Genomic DNA, 4800 nt, shown 5'->3' on the forward strand with positions numbered 1-4800 from the left:
AGGAAACAGTCAGCAGAGAGGCTCAAAAGGCCCGAGAAAATACAACTTTTTTTTTTTTTTTTTTTTTTGAGAGGAACAGAGAGAGAAAGAGAGCACAAGGGGGTGTGTGGGAGGGGAGCAGAGGCAGAGGGAGAAGCAGGTTCCCCACTGAGCAGAGAGCCCGAGGCGGAGCTCAATCCCAGGACCCTGAGATCATGACCTGAGCAGAAGGCAGACTGAGCCATCCAGGAGCCCTGCCCCTGTAACTTTTTAATTAGAGAGAAATGTTCCCACCGCACACCCCCAGCAGTGCTTCAAATCAACCTCGGGATGAGGGCAAAATTATGCAGAAGAGAGTGAAAATATCTGCTTTAACGGAGGAAAAATCATCTGATCAAAACACTTGCGTCTGTACTGGTTAGAATTCAAGATCTATGTATCTAAAGGACACATTCAGGTTTTATTTTGTTTTGATGTTTTCCTTTTTATAATTCATTTTGTCACTTCATTCATTATTAACAGAATAGTGGTATGTGATCTGATTTTAAGAACACCCTTACCCGACACACACACACACAGTATTGGTAAAAATTAAACATTACTTTATGACCACGGGTGGTAATCATAGTTCTCTGGCACTGACTAGAAACGCAATATCCATAGTATTTTTTTTAAAGCAGTAAAGTTATTGGTATTGAATACTTTCTAGTGGTGAGTCCAGAAAAGTTTTAAAAAAATTAGATCATCTTTTCATCTGTAACACTTTGTGCAGTGAACATCATGATGCCCATCATACAGATGAGCATCCATAAGATAAAGTCTTAGAAAACCTGAACATTTGACTTAAGTCACAAGCTAGGAAGTAGAGAAACTAAAGCCAGATCTGACTGTTAAAAATTATACTATACAAATTCATTCTCTGAGACAACCTCTAAAATGTGTGTTTGGAAGTCAGGAAATGGGTGGTGTGGGCACTATCTTGTCTAGATTAGGGAAACAATACCACATGATCTCATCTCAACTGCTTCTGCGATTAGTAGGCTCTGCCAGGAATTCTCCTTCTTAGAATTTAAAAGGGTTTGTCCATTTTTCAGATGCCATCTTCCAGCAGCTGAAGATGTATTCACCTTTTCTAATCCTGGGACTAAACACAGAAGCAGTTTATAGTGATAAAAACCTGGTTGATCTGGATGCAAGTGAGTCGTAGAGGGGACTGTTGAGGGAATCAGAATTCCAGACAGAGACTCGGGAGCACTGTGAGCCAGGAAAGTGATATTTAATACCATTTGGGCAGTGGTCCTCAAAGAGGGGCAGTTCTCCCCCAGGGTCATTTGGTAATGTCTACAGACATTTGGGGTATTATGTGTGAGAGTGGGTGTTACTGGCAGTAGGAGGGGCAGGACCGGGACTCGATGGGACAAGCAAGGCCAAGGCATATGGAGAGGGCACTTAAAAACTCAGTAATCCAAAAAACAAAAAACAAAAAAAACCCACCACACCTCAGTATTCCAGACAAATGTTTAAAGGGTAATTTTTAGGGCTGGCTGGCTCAGTCAGTAGAGCAGGTGACTCTTGGTCTACGGGTTGTGAGTGTGAGCCCCATGTTGGTTGTAGAGATTCCTTAAAAAATAAAATCTTTAAAAAAATAAAGGGTTATTTTTAAAGATCAAAATTAATGCAAAAAGTCTATGATGAACAAAATATAAAAATTTTAAATAAAGACAGGGTCAATAACCATGCTGAGCAGAGCCATATTGGAGCCCGAGACAGAAGGGAAAATAAGAAATACCAATCCTTTCTTTATTTAAGGAATTTTAATTGATTAAGCTTGTAAATAGAATTAAAGGTTGAGGGAGTCTTTAAAGTATATCTTTTGAAAGCTAATTAAGTTCAATAAATAAATGCTAATTAAACATTAATCAAAGAACAAGTGAAAGTGAATGTTTTAAATTTTATCATAAAAGTATTAAAATTATAAATATGATTTGTACATTGAGATTCAAGTTGTAAGAAAACTAAGTTTTAAAAACTTACAACCACAATGAATTGAATATTAATTTAAATACAAGGAAATGTAAAACATTTTAAAGCTAAAAGCCCCATTCTGTGGCTAAAATCAAGTTCAGGTTTGAGATTTTCTCTGCCTGGCTGAAGAGTCCTGGCACATGTAGCTCTAAAGCTTCCGAGGGCACAGGCTCCTCACAGATGATAGAAATAGCAGTGTGAGCTGCAGACCATTTTCTGGGCACACCCTATGCCTCTTCACTTTTGCTCTTCTGCAAGATGAATGACCAGTTCCTTTTTTTTTTTATTTTTATTTATTCATTTGAGATAGAGAGAGAGAGCATGAGCAGGGGGAGAGGCAGAGGGAGAGGGAGAAACAGGCTCCCTGCTGAGCCAGGAGCCTGATGAGGGTCCTGGGATCATGACCTGAACCGAAGGCAGACACTTAACCATCTGAGCCACCCAGATGCCCCAATGAATGACCAGTTCTTAACCAGGTCATTGTAACTGCAGTCGAAGGTGCCGGGTTACCGGCTGGTCCTCATGATGGTGTGACACTGGAACTCCCTTTCCTGGACCCTGCCAATTCAGGAATTATATTCCTATAGAAGATAGATCTAGTTCAGTAGGAGAAAAAAAAAAAAAGGCAAAATTAAAACAATGCAGAAAAAAACAACAGCTCAAAGAATGAGATACCAACACAATTAAACTTGTGATTTTGGAGATAATTTCTTTGCCAAGGACAGTTTCCCTGACCTGAATCATTTGAATTAGCTAAAATCATTTGTCTCTGAAAGGCACTAGAAGCATAAGCCTTCATAACTGAGTGATGAATAACCTAAAATAATCCAGAATAGCTTCAGCTGGGTGTCTAAAAAATATAAAAAGTAAGAATCTTTTTTTTTTTTTAAAAAGAGAGAGTGCAAGTGGGGAGGGACAGAGGGGGAAGGAGAGTGAGAATCCCAACGGGTTCTCATGGGGCTGGATCCCTCGACCCCGAGATCATGACCTGAGCCGAAATCAAGAGTCGGACACCTAACCGACTGAGCCACTCAGGTGTCCCAGATGTAAAAATCTTTTTTTTTTTTTTTAGAGATTTTATTTATTTCTTTGACAGAGAGAGAGAGCAGGAACACAAGCAGGGGGAGTGGGAGAGGGAGAAGCAGGCTTCCCGCTGAGCAGCCAGATGCAGGGTTGGATCCCAGGACCCCGAGCCGAAGGCAGACGCTTAACAACTGAACCACCCAGGTGCCCCCCAAATGTAAAAATCTTAATATGAAAATAGAAATGAAGGATTAATGTTGTACTGAATGCAGAAGAGAGTGGGAAATAGAGCTGACAAAGTGAGAATTATTGGCCCTAATTCTCACTCTGAAAAAAAAATAACACAAAGAAAAAAAAATTTTTTTTTTTTAAATATTTTACTTTTAAGTAATATCTTCACCCAATGTGGAGCTCGAACTCACAACCCTGAGATCAGGAGTCACGTGCTCTACTGACTGAGACAGGCAGGTGCCCCAAGAAAAAAGTATTATTAAAATTATTTAGGGTGGAGGGATGGGTTAGCCTGGTGATGGGTATTAAAGAGGGCATGTACTGCATGGAGCACTGAGTGTTATACGCAAACAATAAATCATGGAACATTACATCAAAAACTAATGATGTAGTGTATGGTGATTAACATAACATAATAATAAATAAATAAATAAATAAAAATTATTTTGACTAGTTTTGGTGTAAGTTTACTGATCAACTTTATAATCATATGATTATGAATCTACTTCTAACAATATTTAAAGCAATTATGTTAGTCTGATGTATCAGATTATAGAAAGCTGATCAATTTGGGGGGAAACTTAATTTATGATAGCATAACTCATAATTTATTAGTACTATGAATAGTTTATAAATTAGGGAAATAGACTCAAATTGTCCCAGATGTGGCCAGTGAGAGCTAGTTCAACTTTCAGACTATATTCTTTTGACAAGTGGTCACCATTCTCCGAGTATTTCCTTACTTTCTGGTACCACAAGATATTCCAGACACAGGACACTGGGGTGGCTCAGTCATTAAGCATCTGCCTTCGGCTCAGGTCATGATCCCAGGGTCCTGGGATCCAGCCCCGCATCGGGCTCCCTGCTCGGCGGGAAGCCTGCTTCTCCCTCTCCCACTCCCCCTGCTTGTGTTCCCTCTCTCGCTGTGTCTTTCTCTGTCAAATAAATAAATAAAATCTTAAAAAAAAAAGACATTCCAGGCTTATCTTTTGATCTATAATTTATGGAATTAAAGAAAGTAAATCCATCTGTGTTAGTTCTTGTTTTGGTACTTTGTTGTCCATCTAGTGCAGTTAGATAGCTTGATCACTATGGGATATACTGAATAACAGACCAGCTACCGGTACTTTTTTTTTTAATGCAATACTTCACGAATTTGCGTGTCATCCTTGAACAGGGGCCACGCTAATCTTCTCTGTATCTTTCCAATTTTAGCTTATGTGCTACTGAAGAGAGCGAAGATACCAGTACTTTTTACCTTCCCAGAAGATGATTTTAGTTATGTCAGTTGGCTCTTTCCTCTTTGGCCCTCTAACTTTATTCCCTAATTAGTTCTTTTTTTTTTTTTTTAAGATTTTATTAATATATTTATTTATTTGAGAGAGAGAATGAGAGATAGAGAGCAAGAGAGGGAAGAGGGTCAGAGGGAGAAGCAGACTCCCCGTTGAGCAGGGAGCCCGATGCGGGACTCGATCCTGGGACTCCAGGATCATGACCTGAGCTGAAGGCAGTCACTTAACCAACTGAGCCACCCAGGCACCC

At 39.6% G+C, this 4800-nt stretch overlaps 1 non-coding gene across 1 annotated transcript; it reads right to left on the reverse strand.

The window, feature by feature from the left end:
* Positions 1 to 4390: 4390 nt before the first annotated feature.
* Positions 4391 to 4495, reverse strand: LOC112830239 (U6 spliceosomal RNA). The gene has a single exon (XR_003209860.1). It is a non-coding gene; the product is annotated as a U6 spliceosomal RNA (small nuclear RNA).
* Positions 4496 to 4800: the final 305 nt, after the last annotated feature.

Source organism: Callorhinus ursinus, unplaced genomic scaffold (assembly GCF_003265705.2).
Source record: "Callorhinus ursinus isolate GAN/ISIS: 27379988/994484 unplaced genomic scaffold, GSC_fseal_2.0 scaffold27, whole genome shotgun sequence".
In the NCBI taxonomy this organism is placed as follows: Eukaryota; Metazoa; Chordata; class Mammalia; order Carnivora; family Otariidae; genus Callorhinus; species Callorhinus ursinus.